Genomic DNA, 17,778 nt, shown 5'->3' with positions numbered 1-17,778 from the left:
GCAGATTTGGTGTCTATTGAGGGCTCATTCCTCACAGCATCTTCTATGTGTCCTAACACGGTGAACAATTTAATTCATGAGGGTGAAGTTCTCATGACCTAATCACTTCCCAAAGGCCCCACCACTTAATACCAACACCTTGAAAGTTAGGTTTCAATATATGAATTTTGGAGGGACACAAACATTCAGACCATGCACCTAGCTAAAGGCACTGCTACTTAAAGTTGCTTAGGTCATGGCTGGCTTCAAAAGACATTAAGGCTGTCTCATGTCATTGTGCCTACCCGTCAGCATGCTGCCACCACTACCTGCTAAAGTTGCTGAGATCATGAAAATGTACCAGGTGAAGGCACCATCACCACTAACTGAAGATGAGGCTGGCCCCCAAGCAAACTGAGGTGAACTAGACCTTCTCACTCTGCTGAATGAAGCAGAGGAAAGCCCTTTTCTGACTTTGTAACCCAGACCGACTACATTTTATTATTTACATTTAACAGAGATTGTGTGTGTGTATGTGAAGACAACCTTGTCAAACTTATTTTTTAAATCTTATGTGTCCCTGACCCAAAGGTAACAAACATAGGAAGGGGTTTGGTCCTCCAGTGAGTCTGAGTAACTAATATCATTATTATAGCAAACATCTATACTTACTAAGTGCTACTCTCTGTGCTAAGTGTCATATTTATACTGTCTCACTGAATTCTGCCAACACTCTGAGGAAACCAATGTTTAGAGAGGCTGATCCGAGCTGAAAATTAAACCATACCTCATCTCTCATTGCTCCTCCCCTCTCATTCAATACATCAGTCCCAACTACTTACAGTTCTCAAGTGCTAAGGTCTGTTTTTCTTTCCATTTTTCAGAGGGAAAGCAAGCACTGTGAAACTCGAATGACTTGCCCAGTACAACACAGTCAGCTGTGGAGCTGGAGAAGCTGAGACCCAAAACCCACACTTTCAGTCACTTCACTACACTGCTTCCTGATGTCTCCTCATACAGATGCTGGGGAAAAAATATACCTTATACATTCGTAGAGCATTTAAAAATGTACAAAACTTTCTCTCACATATTATCCCATCCCATTTGAACAACTTCTGCAGTCATTATCTTGAGCCAGAGAATAAAGTGCTCATAAAATGATTCTGCAGGAAGCATCAGACACAGAGTTTCATAGAACAAACAGAAAATGCAGCTGAAATGATGGTTACCATTTTCCTCCTTCGGTCTAGACTGACAGTGGCTGGAGACCCTTATGGAGCAACTGGAAAACTTCTCCAGTCGCTCTTTATTTTCTCTCTGCTTTTTCAACGTTTCGTAGTCATTGCTGCCCAGTTCAGTTCCCAACTACTAGATAAATTATAATTTAATTAGGAAATTTTATATTGCATTATACTAGGTTAGATCTGGGCTACACCAACTGCCAATAAAAAAGTTACCTTTGTCTTAAGACATTTTAGCTAGTATTTTTTACAAGTACCCTCATACCTATTATTTTAACTTGGAAAATACTGCAAAAATGTTTTCTATGTGGAAAATGCCCCATTTTTGACTGAGCGCAGTGGCTCACACCTGTAATTTCAGCACTTTGGGAGGCTAAGGTGGGCAGATCACTTGAGTTCAGGAGTTTAAGACCAGGATAGACAGCATGGTGAAACCTCATTTCTGTAAATATATGTGTATATATACACACACACACATATATGTATATGTATATGTATATGTATATATACATATATATACACACATGTGCCAAATATATATATATACACACACACACATGCGTATATATATACACACACACGTGTGTGTGTGTGTGTGTATATATATATACACCAAAAAAATTAGCTCATGGTGTGTGCCTGTGGTCCTAGCTACTCAGGAGGCTGAGGCAAGTGGATCACCTGAGCCCCAGAGTTCAAGGCTGCAGTAAACTGTGATGGTGCCACCGCACACTCCAGCCTGGGCAACAGAGGGAGATCCTGTCAAAAAGAAAAGAAAAGAAAAAGGGAAAGAAAAGAAAAGAAAAGAAAAAGAAAGGAGAGAGAGAAAGAAAGAAGAAAGAGAGAGACAGAGAGAGAGAGAAAGAAAGAGAGAGAGAGAAGGAAGGAAGTGCGCGCCTGATTTTTCATAGATTGGATGCTGAAACTGGTGGAATTGGGGATCATTCTCATAATCACAACTCTAGGAGTTACCTTTTAGAAAGAGAACATTGGCAAGAGTTCATTTTACCCTAAATATTAAATCAAAGCTGGAGAAAGACCTGAGAATGTAATTACCTCTATAATTATGTCAGCCCCTACCACAAACGGGGTGCAAAACAGGCGAAAAATCTTCTGGCAGCAGCTGAAGTTCATCTACCAAAGCTCAGGGCACTGAGCCAGTGCATCGCTTGGTTCTTGTCTCTCATGTGTGCATCCATGCAGATAGGCAATTGTATTATGATCAACAGATACCATTTTAGCAAATGCTTTTGGTGTCTATTTCCCACCAGTTTGGGCAAGAAGACAGTCGCTCTGGGGTAGACAGTGCCAAGCCCACTGCAGAGATCCTTGTGACAGAATCAGAAATGTGTAGTTGATCCAGGCCTCCATGGGCTGCAATGAGGCTTGTGGAATCTGCCTTATGGGCACTAAATGCATGACAAAAGAAGGCATGTTGTCTCAAAAAACAGCACCCTCATGTGACTAAGCAGTCAGGATAGGGCATCAAAGAGCAAGGAGATAGACTTTTACTTCCAGGGAGTCAGATCTTGTTTTAGAATCACTCATGAAGGGTCTGTTAGGAAATTATTTGCACAGAAGATCACAGTGTAGCTGCTGGTTACATGCCCCACCCTTGCATACTACACCCAGTCTTTTCTACTTGTGATTCCTAGAGCAAACCGACTTCTCCTTGCTCCCTGATCTCTATCTGGAATACCCTTTTCCACACCTCTCTATATCCCTGAGTCAGACTAACTCATCCTGCAGGTCTTATCTTTGAGATTATTCAGAAAACCTTTCAGGATCAAATTAACCCCACCCCAACATTAGAGAAAGAAAATTACTTATATTCTCTATTTTTATTCATTTATATTCTCATTATCTGTTTGTCTCTAATTTGAAAGATTCCATCAGGTTTACCATTACCTCCCCAAAACTTAAAACAGTATCTAGAACATAGTAGTAATTCAACAAATACTGAAAGGACAAATAAACAAAATAAAAGAGAAAACAATAGATTATAGTATACATCATTCTTTCTTGGAACACCAAGACTTTTGCTAAAGCAGCTAAAGCAAATAGAAAGAGAAATCAGTTGGTGAGCTCCATGTGTTTGACAGAGAGATCGATCTATCTCTTGAAGTCTAAACTTAGAGCAGTAAGTCTGAGACCTCCATGCAGTTAGAAGATCAGCACTGACACCAGGAAGCAATCAGTCAGGGGTAAACCTGCAGTGAGAAGCAAAGCTGGAAATGCAAATGGGAGAAATAGAACTAGGTTTACAGAGAAATAAACACATTCAAACTAAAATAAAAGCAACTTTGGACTCAGAACTTTATCAACAGATACATACTGTAATAGCTACTTTGTAATAATATGTGTATCGTCTAAATACATTTATTCTTAAATTAACAGATAATAACTAAAATAAATTTAAATTTCATTCCATTATCCAAAAAAAAAAAGGTGGCTCACGCCTGTAATCCCACCACTTTGGGAGGCCAAGGTGGTCACATCACCTGAGATCAGGAGTCCGAAACCAGCCTGGTCAACATGGTGAAGCCTGTCTCGAATAAAAATATTTAAAAAATTAGCTGGGCGTGGTGGCCCACGTCTATGATCCCAGCTACTTGGGAGGCTGAGGCAGGAGAATTTCTTGAATCTGGGAGGCAGAGGTTGTAGTGATCTGGGATCGTGCCATTGCACTCCAGGCTGTGCAACAAGAGTAAAACTATGTCTCAAAAAAATATAATCAGAGTAAGTTTGTGGTCCTTATGACGTGCAGTTGGAAAAGATCCCTTTTTTTTTTTTTTTTTTTTTTTTTTGAGACAGAGTCACTCTATCTTCCAGGCTGGAGTGAAGTGGAGCAAGCACAGCTCACTGCAGCCTCCACCTCACCAGGCTCAAGCAATCCTCCTATCTCAGCCCTCCGAGTAGCTGGTAGCTGGGACCCCAGATGCATGCCACCATGCCCAGTTGATTTTTGTATTTTTGTAGATATGGGGTTTCTCCATGTTGCACAGGCTGGTCTCGAACTCCTGGGCTCGGCTGATCCTCCCACCTTGGCCTCCCAAAGTGCTGGGATTATAAGCATAAGCCACAGCCCAAACCAGGATCTCTTTCTTTTATTTTTATTTTATTTATTTATTTTTCGTAGAGATGGGCCTCACTATATTGCCCAGGCTGGTCTCAAACCCCTGGCCTTAGAGATCCACCCACCTCAGCCACCCAATTTGCTGGGATTACACGCATGAGCCACTGTGTCCAACCTATTTTTGCACAAAAATTATTCAAACCAAGTGTATTCAGTAGATAATTTTTTGTGTGTGCCAACTACTATGTCAGGCTATATGTAGACATCTCAGTCAGTTCCACTGACAACTCTGATAGAAGTATAGTTATTAGGTAGATGTCAAATATTTTCTCCTTAGTCAACCAATTGGTAAGGGGTAGAGCCATGATTCAGGTCTAAGTGTGTCTGATCTAAAGTTCATGCTCTTAATCATCGTATTATACGATCTGCCAAAACTGACATTTGGGTCACTATTTAGCTAAAATATTTAGGTAAGTCAGGTAAGCATGCCCTACTAAGTGGCATAAATATTTACGTAGTTCAGGCCTGATATATACTGAACATAAACACAGAATCTGTAGTGTTCAAGAGCAATGTTATCTGGCTCAGCATTCTAAGCCAATGGAATAAGTGGCAAAAGTTGCCTTCTGGCCAAACAAGAGAGGTAATTCATTTTGTTTTCGCTGATGTCTTGGCTGAGAATCCTGATTCAGGCAAGTAAATTCATCTAAATCATACTCATACATGTTAAAAACTCAAGGGTAGGTGGGGTGTGGTGGCTTATGCCTGTAATCCCAGCACTTTGGGAGGCCAAAACAGGAGGATCTCTTGATGCCAGGAGTTTAGGACCAGCCTGGGCAGCAAAGCAAGAACCTGTCTCTACAAAAAATATTTAAAAATTAGTTGGCCATTGTGGTGCACACCTGTAGTCCCAGCTACTTAGGAAGCTGATATGGTTTGGCTGTGTCCCCACCCAAATCTCATCTTGAATTGTACTCCCATAATTCCCATGTATTGTCAAAGGGACCAGTGGGAGATAATTTGAATCATGGGGGCAGTTTCTCCCACATTGTTCTCATGGTAATGAATACATTTCATGAGATCTGACGGTATTATCAGGGGTTTCCACTTTTGCATCTTCCTCATTTTCTCTTGCCACTGCCATGTAAGAAGTACATTTTTTCTCCCACCATGGTTCTGTGGCTTCCCCAGCCATGTGGAACTGTAAATCCAATTAAACCTCTTTTTCTTCCCAGTCTTGGATATGTCTTTACCGGTAGCATGAAAACGAACTAATACAGTAAATTTGTACCAGTAGAGTGGGACATTGCTGTAAAGATACCCAAAAATGTGGAAGTGACTTTGGACTGGGTAATAGTCAGAGGCTGGAACAGTTTGGAGGGCTCAGAAGAAGACAGGAGAATGTGGGAAAGTTTGGAACTTCCTGGAGACTTGTTGAATGGCTTTGACCAAAAGCCTGATAGTGATATGGACAATAAGGTCCAGGCTGAAGTAGTCTCAGATGGAAATGAGGAACTTATTGGGAACTGGAACAAATGTGACTCTTGTTATGTTTTAGCAAAGAGACTGGCAGCATCTTTCCCTTGCCCTAGAGATTTGTAGAACTTTGAACTTGAAAGAGATGATTTAGGTTATCTGGCGGAAGAAATTTCTAAGCAGCAAAACATTCAAGAGGTGACTTGGGTGCTGTTAAAGGCATTCAGTTTCAAAAGGGAAGCAGAGTATAAAAGTTTGTAAAACTTGCAGCCTGACAATGTGGTAGAAAAGACGAATCCATTTTCTGAGGAGAAAAATCAAGCCAGCTGCAGAAATTTATGTAAGTAAAGAGGAGCCGAATGTTAATCCCCAAGACAATGAGGAAAATGTCTCCAGGGCATTTCAGAGGGCTTCACAGCAGCCCCTCCCATCACAGGCCCAGAGGCCTAGGAGAAAATGGTTTCATGGGCTGGGCCCAGGGTCATCCCCATTTGTGTGCAGCCTAGGGACTTAGTACCTGTGTCCCAGCCACTCCAGCCATGGCTGAAAGGGGCCAATATAGAGCTCAGGACATGGCTTCAGAGGGTGGAAGCCCCAAGCCTTGGCAGCTTCCATGTGGTGTTGAGTCTGCGAGTACACAGAAGTCAAAAATTGGTGTCTGAGAACCTCCATCTAGGTTTCAGAAGATTTATGGAAACGCCTGGATGCCCAGGCAGGAGTTTGCTGCAGGAGTGGAAAGTTCATGGAGAACCTCTGCTAGGGCAGTGCAGAAGGGAAATGTGGGGTCAGAGCCCCCACACAGAGTCCCTATTGGGGCACTGCCTAGTGGAGTTGTGAGAAGAGGGCCACCATCCTCCAGACCTCAGAATGGCAGATCCACCAGAAGCTTGCACTGTTCACCTGGAAAAACCACAGACACTCAATGACAGCCTGTAAAATCAGCTGGGAGGGAGGCTGTACCCTACAAAGCCACAGAGGGTTCCCAAAACCATGGGAACCCTCCTTTTGCATCAGCGTGACCTGGATGTGAGACCTGGAGTCAAAGGACACCCTTTTGGGGCTTTAAAATTTGACTGCCCCACTGGATTTCAGACTTGCATGGTCCCTGTAACCCCCTTTGTTTTGGCCAATCTCTCCCATTTGGAATGGCTGTATTTACCCAATACATGTACTCCCATTGTATCTAGAGTGTAACTAGCTTGGTTTTGATTTTACAGACTCATAGGTGGGAGAGACTTGCCTTGTCTCAGATGAGAATTTGGACTGTGGACTTTTGGGTTAATGCTGAAATGAGTTAAGACTTTGGGGAACTATTGGGAAGGCATGATTGGTTTTGAAATGTGAAGACATGAGATTTGGAGGGCCAGGGGTGGAATGATATAGTTTGGCTGTGTCCCCATGCAAATCTCATCTTGAACTGTACTCCCAAAATTCCCATAATTTCCATGTGTTGTGGGAGGGATCTGGAGGGGATAATTTGAATCATGCGGGTGGTTTCTCCCATACTGTTCTCACAGTAGTGAATAAGTCTCACAAGATCTGATGATTTTATCAGGAGTTTCCACTTTTGTATCTTCCTCATTTTCTCTTGCTGCCGCCATATAAGAAGTACATTTTGCTTCCTACCATGATTCTGAGGCCTCCCCAGCCATGTGGAACTGTAAGTCCAAGTAAACCTCAGTTTCTTCCCAGTCTCAGGTATGTCTTTATCAGCAGCATGAAAACAGTCTAATACAAAAGCTGAGATGGGAGAATCACTGGAGCCCAGGAAGTTGAGGGTGCAATGAGCTGTGATTGCACCACTGCACTCCAGCCTGGGCAACAGAGCAAGATCCAGTCTCAAAATAAATAAATAAACAAACAAATAAACTAACTTAAGGAGTTACCTTAGGGAAAATAAAATTCCAATAATAACTGAGATTTTGTAAGCGTCTCTCAAAAAAATGCCTATTTGGTTCCCAATTCAATTTAGTATTCCTTTTAAGGTATCCCTTTATTGATCATTCTTTGAGTAGTTTCTAAAAACATGTAAAATCTAAAGAACTGAATTAAAATGTAAAAATATCACACATCTTTGCATGATGATTATTTAGGTTTTTCTTAGGATTTTTATGTGTGCTAGCTGTCATTCGTTTCCTAAAAGTAACATTGATCCAAAGAAAAAGCTAAGTGTATAAATGCAAGCTGACTCCTTGGTTTATCAGTTAAATTGAGTCACTCTCCTAAAGAGTGGCTAATGTTAGATTTCCAGTTACCAGATGTCTTTTCATTTCTTGTGATATCATCTCTTTTGAGTCTAACTGGTTACCAAAGAAGATCAGTGATTAGCTTCATATCATATGATCTTACCAGTCTACTTCTTTCAGTTTTCTCCACAGAGCACTAGGGTTAATTTCATGAAACTTTATTGAACGCAATCAGAGAAAAGAATCCTTATGGGGAAAGGATTAATAATAATACCTCTTCCTATTTATATGTCAGGCCATCAAAGTCAAAAATCATCCTCTTCAAAGAATACAAATTGCTTAAGTAGCATGCACTGTCTCGTGTAAGTCAAAAGCTTATAAACCAAGGTTCCCCAGAGATTATATTCTAAAATCAATAATATACAATATTTTAATAAGGCTTTATAAACCTATACACCACTTTATACAAGTCTCCTAAAGTGCAGGTATAAGTGATAGGCAGATGGTGAATAGAATAAATTAACTCTTGCATAAGAGTAAATTTAAATATGTTAAAAATATTGGTGCCTAAAGTGCCAGAGTCATAATGTTGTTTGTATAGTTTTGTACAGTTCCGTAGTGCTATCGAAAATAGCACCTTTGTCTTGGAAGATTGCTGTAGGCATTTAAACTCCAATTACCTCTGTCCAATCCAAGGGCAATTTCCAAAAATGGAACTTGCCTTGCCCAATGAAATACCCTTGCCTGTTAAGGAGCTTGCAGAATTCTGCAAGGCCAAGTCATTTGATAAATTTCTCAGGTGTTGATGACTCCTCCAGTTAAAGTTAACTGGTAGAAACTAGGCTTCTTGTAGAAATATGGTTTGTTGGCAGTTCCTAAAACGCCAACAGAAATGTTCCTTCTTCCACAATACACCAAGGAATCTATTCCTAAGAGTATTTGTTGACAATTAAAGTAGCTGTGGCCTGTAGTCCATGTCCCTATAGTCTTCAGGTGACTTCCTACCTGATGTTCATGATACACAAAGGGCTAAGACACCTACCACATAGAAAAAGGTAATTTCTTGGCCTTTGCTCCTCCAAGTCTCTGGTTTGAAATTGAGCATATACTGGCCAGGTGCAGTGGCTTATGCCTGTAATCCCTGCACTTTAGGAGACTGAGGTGGGTGGATCACGAGGTCAGGAGATCGAGACCATCCTGGCTAACATGGTGAAACCACATCTCTACTAAAAATACAAAAAAAAAAAAAAATTAGCTGGATGTCATGGCAGGCGCCTGTAGTCCTAGCTACTTGGGAGGCTGAGGCAGGAGAATGGAGTGAACCTGGGAGGCGGAGCTTGCAGTGAGCCAAGATCATGCCACTGCACTCCAGCCTGGGCGACTCTGCAAGACTCTGTCTCAAAAAAAAAAAAAAGGAAAAGAAAATTGAGCATATACTACTCTTTTGAACTTCAAACTTTAAGAAGTCCATATACATCATTCTTTCTATAATTAGAATACAGAAATACAAACATCAGTCATGCATCTCACAAGTAACATAAAGCTACTACATTACCCTGACAAAAATACAATACCCCGACACTACCAAACACTACCTTAGGTAATCAAAACATTTCTGCCCACAGAAAATCTAACAAACTCTACAGAACAATGGGTATATAGTTATACACTGGCTTGCGGTCTTGTTCCACCTAATTTTCTTAATAAGTAGCATGTCATATCCACTTGAGAGAGGAACCTTATCTAATTTGTTTGTTCACCACTCTGCACATTGTTTAAAACAGTGCAGACATTGGATACAATCAATGACAAAGTTTCTTGGTCTTCTAGAACGTCTCCTACCACCACTGCCACTGTGGAAATGAATCTCAAGGATGACAATGAAAGGACAGTGAAGGTCATGCAACAAAATAAGTCACAATGTCTCCTAATTTGGGGTAAATGTAATACCTGTTTCATTTGAACACCAATTTAGGTGTTCACAGGTGGGAAATTCCAAAGCAATACTTGAATCTGTAAGTCTCCCACAGTTCAGAATCCAGAAAACTACTATCCTTGAGCTCTCTTGTTTGCTGTGCCATATTGCTTGACTAAGTGCCCACTCTAAGTCAAGTATCCCCTGTGAAATAGCTTGCCAGGGCATCACAAGTTGTCACAAAATGAATATCTTATCTCCATCATTTCAATATCTTATTGAGGCATGATAGAAGTTTGTAGGAATAAGACACTCAGACATCTTGTCTTTTGTTAAGTTGAGCCAGTCAGATCTTGAAACTAAGCACTTTCAGCACCTGCTCCTATAAATGAGTGCCAGTCTGAACATCCAATATTTCTAGCCCAGCCAAGCATATATTGAATAACTGGATGGACGGACAGATGGATGGATGGATGAATGGATGGATGGATGGATGGATGGAAGAATGAATGAGTGATGTAATCAGAGAGTCTATGTGGAATAAAACTATAACATGATACCCTCATATTGCACTCCCTGTCCTCTGTCTACCGCTTTTTCATATTTCTGCCTTATAACCTCTTTATAACATCCCTGAAGCTGCCATACAGAAGACCCCAAATTATCTCCCAAGACCATGTAAATGCCAAGCTTTGATTATACCCTATACCATCTACCTTCCCAGGAAATGGAAGAATCCCCCAGGGTCATATATTCGTGTATGCATGACAGAGGGGCAAACCTTCCAGGAGATCAATCCGTATATCTAGCTGCTTTGTAAGGGATTTACTAAGTGCAAAACAAATCATTGTTGGTGCCTGACTTTTGAAACATTTCCTTTTGTGTTTAGAGAGTGCAGTCACCCGGTCACTTACATTCTGAGACATGAAGTCTTGCAGATGGTGTAGGGTATGCTCACTAAGATGGTCTTCCCATTAACTCCTCAACTCTCAACACATGCTGTTTCCGAGTCTGTTCTGGGTGATAATCTCATGGCCTAGTAATAGCCTAGTAGAATTAGTATTTGGTGCTTGGCTTCGCACTAAAAGATTAGGACTGTATTGACAGAAGTTCTACTAAAGTAGTCCATCTGCAGAATCTAAAGTACAGACTTCAAAACAAACACACACACACACACAGAGAGAGAGAGAGAGAGAGAGAGACAGGAGAGAGAGAGAGACAGGAGATAGAGTGAAAGAGCGGTGTTTGCAAAAAAAAGAAAGTTTCAGGAAGCATCTTATTTCTAGTGTACTCTCTTGGACTTTATATTCCTATGCTTTTCTGAGTTCCTTGAAAAGAGCTTCTGAGTTAATCATTGAAATGCTAGTATTTTATTAGAGAGTAGTCTCAGAACTGCCAAGCAACTGAAGAAAGCAGAATTTTAATAGAAGGAGAAGTTGAGTAGAAAAGCATTTGTAGCCAAGATCTCAGCCAATCTTCTGAGTAACTCTAGAACTGGTTAGGCCTTCCAATTTGTCCCATACTAAGCCAAGGGAGTCATACCATTTTACCCATGCATCACCCACTCACTAAATGTGTGCTGCCCCTAGGGAGAGGGTGTAACCTTGGGGAAGGCAGCTCCCTTTGGCAGAGAGCGCCTGCTGGGGAGGGACTCAGCTATGAGCCCTCAGCAGTCAACATTCTCAGCAACTGAAGGAATGAGTGTCTTGTACCTGAAGGGTGAAGGAATATGGGCAGCATATCACAGTGGCCACTACATCTGCTAGAGCTAAAATTTGAAATATGGGCACACAATAGCCAGTTGAAAAGTATAACCTTGCTTTAAATATCATAATTTTTTTCTGAAGTATGACATGAGGATAATATTACTAAAAGAAAGCTAGCATAACTAAAGATGTCACAGCTATATTAAACTTTTTAAACTTTGGTTTTTTTTTTTTTTTTGAGACAGGATCCGCCTCTGCCACCCAGGCTGGAGTGCAGTGGTACAATCACAGCTCACTGCAGCCTCTGCATTCCAGGCTGAAGCAAGCCTCTCACCTCAGTCTTCTGAGTAGCTGGGACTACAGGAGTGCAACAGCACGCCAGCTTTTTTTTTTTAGAAACAGGATCTTACTACATTGCCCAAGTTGATCTGAAACTCCTGAGCTCAAGTGATCCTCCCATTTTGGCTTCCCAAAATGCTGGGATTACAAGTATGAGCCCCCATACCCAGCCTAAAGTCTTTATATAAGCAAACAATCCCAACTATATGAGCTACCAATCTATCACTGGAGAAAGAAAGCAATTTTAGCCGGGCACGGTGGCTCAAGCCTGTAATCCCAGCACTTTGGGAGGCCGAGACGGGCGGATCATGAGGTCAGGAGATTGAGACCATCCTGGCTAAGACGGTGAAACCCCGTCTCTACTAAAAACTACAAAAAACTAGCCGGGCGAGGTGGCGGGCGCCTTTAGTCCCAGCTACTCGGGAGCCTGAGGCAGGAGAATGGCGTAAACCCGGGAGGCGGAGCTTGCAGTGAGCTGAGATCCGGCCACTGCACTCAAGCCCGGGCCACAGAGCGAGACTCCGTCTCAAAAAAAAAAAAAAAAAAAAGAAAGCAATTTTAATCATTGTTCAGATACTAATAATGATCATCTCTAGTTTCTAAACGTATCTTCAAACTGAGAAAAGTATGTGTAAATAAACTACAATAGGACATAAATGGTTTAAACAACTCCAGTCAGCCGTTTAGGAACGGTCAGCCTGTGAACGTGCATCTCATAGATGTAGAAGCGAAATTCCTTAGAGGTTCTTCTATCAATAAGCATAAAAAATCCTTTTAATAAAATTACTCATCCAATCATAGCAAGCCAGAATTGGAACCCAGAGCTCATAAAATTTGTAGGAATAAGACATTTTGACATCTGGGTTTTTCTTAGGTTAAGCTGGTCAGATTTTGAAATGTATGCACAGAATGCACAATAATGCCTCTGTGAAGGCACTGATTTTCTTGGGAATGTCTATTAATATTATAAAGTTTTCTGTTAAGTATGTAATGTGATTTTTCAAGGAGAGCGAAGACACTCACCATAAAAAGGATACTGATTTTCTCCTTGAAATAAATGAACAAAGAGAATTCTTATAAAAAATATGGCATTAGCTATGTCCATGTTGTTATCCTAACTTGACATTATATTTTTAAAGATACTCATTTTCTCAAGAAGACTTAAAAGTAATCACAACTACTTACATGCTTTTCAGAGATTTGGGAACCGTAAAAAAAAAAAAAAAAAAAAAATCCGTGTTACTCCTCTTGAATATTATGACAGTCCTGTTGAAACCATCAATGGCAACAGTTCCAAAGTCAAAGACTGTTCTTTCTCTAGTTACTATGAGTTGTAGGAATAATGGGTGTCTACTTAATAAAACCTTTAATAGATGATTACCTAATAAAGTTGTAAGTGAGAATCCTGACTGTCGACTTCTAACCTCAGGGTCTGTATCAAGTTTCCTTATTCATTACTTTGTGATCCACTAAGAGGCTGTAAGACCCCAACTAGGTTTTAACTTGTATTGCCCTATCCATGCTGTGCTGCGACCTGTAGCCTGCGGCCTTCTAGTGAAATGCAGGTCATCCAGGAAGGTCAAAAGTCAAACAATTGGGAAATATCCATGTCTTGATCCTTTGCAAGCCTGTTGATACAAGCTTCAGTGGTAATGAGATAGATCCATGAGCAGAAAAGCCAGTGCTAGCTAATAATTGCGCCATGTCTTGATCTCCCACTCTGCACAGACACCTCCCCCATAGCCCAGCAGTTGAGGGATCACTGTGTCTCTCCCTTTGACTCCATGCTACACCCTTTCAAAACAGTGCCATATGACGGCACTGACCAGCTAAATTCATCAGAAAGGCCACCATGTCAATATCACCTCCAACCCAACCCAGGTATTCTACTACTCCTAGGAGAAATGCATGACAGAGAGAGATGGAAATTGCAGATCAGTCCTTTTCCATGCAAGTGAAACTAAGAGTGGGAGTGGGGAGGGTGAGATAAATGAGAAAAAAGTAAAATCCTTGGTTATAACTATATAAATGACCCACAGTCTTTCACAAGTGACCATGTCACCTCAGTATCCTCCATTTCATTTTTTGAAATAGTGCTTGTTAAGTATGTAATATGTGCAAATCACTGTGCTAAGTACTAAAATTATTAATTATAAATTAGAAAATATGATTGGGCTCTGAAAAATAAACGTATAGGCAAAAACACTGTAGTTGTTAGCTAGATACCTATATGATTCCTTGTTTTAACTTGCGAAACTGTATGTAACTACATAGCAACAAGGAAGAGGTACCTGACTGAGATAGCTGGTCACCAAATCATGGCTGCTTGCCATAAGAAAAAACCTTTTCCTTATTTCTTTACCCCTCCTTTGTATAAATGAGGCTTTCTATCCAAGAGATAATGAGAGGCTTTGAGATTTACAACCAGAGTGGCATCTGCTCTTTTCAGGAAATATTTAACAAAAATTTCATTCAAGTTTACAAAAAATGTACCTGTCTAGGTTCACTCTATTCTAGTGTGTAGAAATGATACACTCTAACATCAAATAAAACAAATAAAGGATAGGCTAAGTTGGTGTTAAATAGTGTATTTAATTTAAAAGCAGTCAGCTTCAAATAATTGTGGAGCTTTAAGGATATAGCCTAAGACTCTCCCTAGGCAGCTTGTTTTGGGTGGCTTAGGCCTTCTGTTAGCTGCAGGTGCAGCTAATGTTTGCACCTGCAGTTAATTGCAGCCAAGGTTAGACCACTGTGGGAACATTTAGACACTTAATTTTGAGGATGTGAGTGTTGGCCCACAAGTAGCCTTGGCTAAAGTGTTGTAGCCATCTTAAAGGGTACAAACTGGTCAAACTAGTCCTGTTACCAAAAAGGGATCCCAATTCAGACCCCAAGAGAGGGTTCTTGGACCTTGTGAAAGAAGGAATTTGGGGCAAGTCCATAGAGTAAAGTGAAATGAAGTTTACTAGAGAAGTAAAGAAACAAAAAAAAATGTCTACTCCACAGGCAGAGAGGCCACATGGCCTGCTCAACTGAGTATACTTATGGTTACTTCTAATTATATGCTAAACAAAACTTGGATTATTTATGAGTTTTCCAGGAAAGGGGTGGAAAATTTCTGGAACTGAGAGTCTCTCCCGCTTTTAGACTATATAGGGTAAATTCCTGATGTTGTCATGGGATTTGTAAACTGTCATAGTGCTCAGTGAGAGTGTCTTTTAGCATTCTAATGAATTATAATTAGCGTATAATGAGCAGTGAGGACGACTAGAGGTCACTTTCGTCACCATCTTGGCTTTGGTAGGTTTAAGTCAGCTTCTTCACTGCATCCTGTTTTATCAACAGGATCTTTATGATCTATATCTTGTGATACCAGTCCAACCAACCTCCTATCTCATCCTGTGACTAAGAATGCCTAACTCCCTGGGAAGACAGCCCAGCAGGTTCCAGCCTCATTTTACCCAGCCCTATTCAAGATGGAGTCACTCTGGTTTGAACACCTCTGACAGTTCTGCTCAAACTAGTCAAACTTTCTTACTGTGCCCTTCTGTGTTCTCTGTACTTCCTTTGAGGACAGACAGGAATAAGGAAAAATAATTGGGCATGTGGTGGTAAAATACCACACTGAGTGAAAATGGAACTGTTGACAAAAATACAAATAAGGGCAGGAGCACACATACAAATATAAACCAGGAAAGAAACTCTGTCAAAAGACTTGCTTCAAACAATGAATTCTTTACCTGTGTCTCCCTTGCCAAGCTAGCAATTTATGATAATGGTGTGGGGAAGATGGCTGTGAGCTCGAAATCATTAGGTGAGCATTCTTCACCTATGTTTATCCTTTTGAATGGGGAGGTCATTAGGGATGTGTGCCTACACTGAAGTGACGTCCAAATGGACTCACTTTCTAGACTCTTATCTTCCTTTTTTAACTCCTTCCTTTCCCCTTGGGATGTGCCTCACCCATTCGTGTTTTGAAAATATAGAGATTTTCTACTTAGGCAAAAGAAAATAGTTTTTTCAGTCCCAGGTTCAAAAATATCTACAGTTAATCCCAAAGTCTTTCTTAAATCACAGGTTAGTTTTGAGAAAAAAAAGACACACTTTTGAGGTTTTGTTTTTATTTTATTCTTTCAATATAAAAGACTTCTCCTTGAAAAAGAACAAGACTTTTAAGTGTGTTCTTTTACATTTTAGTAAATGCTATATAAAGCTTAATATTCTGTTTACTTATTGCTCAACTGAAAAAAATGTAACTGGACCAAATTCTTACTATCACACAGAAGTACCATTTTCAACGGCAGTTAAATATTCTTACTTTGTCCTTGTAACATTTCATCTTCTTGAAGGGCTTATATTTCCTCTATCTATTGTTTAAAATATTAATACATCTTAAAATGAAAATTTCCACATAGAAATATCTTGCTCATGCTCAAAGAGACAAGTCAGTCTATTAAATGCTGCTGCAGACTTTTTAACTAAATCATTAATTGGTTTGCAGAGCTCCTGAATTTACTGGCTGAAGTTTAAGTGTACCCTTAAAATCAAGCAAGAGAAAATATAATAAATGTAGAAACCCTTTATCATCCCTTCAACTAAAAGACCACTTCTAAGTTAATGCTGTGCATCATAACTGCCAGTTACATAAGCTCTGTTTATAAATTATTAAGCATTTTAGATAGTAACACTAAAGCCTGTCCAAATGGAAAGATGCAGTGAAGTTCAGCCATTTCTATGACTGCGAACTAGTAAGCCTTCCTTTGTTATGGACATCGCACAAATGTCATAAAGATTCTGTCAGGGATTCCATATCACCCTGAACTGCAACCTTTGCATGGTACCATTCGTAACCAAGTGACCTGCTGCAGCTCATTAAAGTTAATGTAATGGCTCATTCCCCTCTAATTGTAATCATCAGCAAATTAGACTCTTTTCTAGACTAACCAGGCAGCAGGGAAGTATGGGACCAAGTAGATTGCATGAATAACTTTTCCCTTAGCCATGGGCCTTTATTAAACACAAGGAGAATAATGTGGGTGGCGGGAGGAGAAGATACTGAAGTTCTAAATGTGCCTATTTACATTGTTACAATTCAGCCACAAGATAACTTAATGCTTTTCCAGAGCTAGACCTCGTCTCAAAGCAGAGACAAGAATAGAAATGATGATATGGGTAATTCAGGAGGCTCCTATTTAGCTAATATGGCAGTTATTGCCTTTTCCCCTTGCCTGATCTCTACCATTCTCAAACATTAGAGATATTATTATCTAACTACTGGTTGTAATTGTAAACTCTTTGGAAAACACAATGCTATCATATTGATTTTTTCATTTAAAAAAAGGTATATAAAAACACAAATGCAGAAACGCATGTGTAAGATAAATCACAAATTCTTAGAATTAATCAAAATGATGTATCTAAAATTCCTGTTCTATCTAATGGTTCCTTCTTGAAATACATTTGTCACTGAAAGATCATTAGTACACCTTTTATGATTATGCTGTGGTTATAATAGTTCACTAGCATTTGGAATGTTACTGGAAATTGAAGGTTAAAGAATAATCTCTTTAGATCATGACACTGTGTGAAGGATTTTCTAATCTACTGTGCTAAGCAATCTCTAGAGGAGAGTAATTTTAGGGCTGAAACAGGAAAAGTTCTCTGCTGTAGGGGCAGGATTTATTATCTCAGTTAGCAAAGTGAGCCCTCTACCACTCCAGGTAAATGAACATCCAGAAAAAGGATGTGGAGGAATTAGAAAACATGCATAACTCCTATGCTAGAAGTGTCCCCAAATGCCTTAAACACAGTGACACATAAACTGTTTTATAATGACCCTGTTTCTCAAGGTGTGTTTCCA

Source organism: Trachypithecus francoisi, unplaced genomic scaffold (genome assembly GCF_009764315.1).
Source record: "Trachypithecus francoisi isolate TF-2019V2 unplaced genomic scaffold, Tfra_2.0 Lachesis_group7, whole genome shotgun sequence".
NCBI lineage: Eukaryota > Metazoa > Chordata > Mammalia > Primates > Cercopithecidae > Trachypithecus > Trachypithecus francoisi.
The sequence above is the reverse complement of the archived record's forward strand: the minus strand, read 5'-3'. Positions refer to the sequence as shown.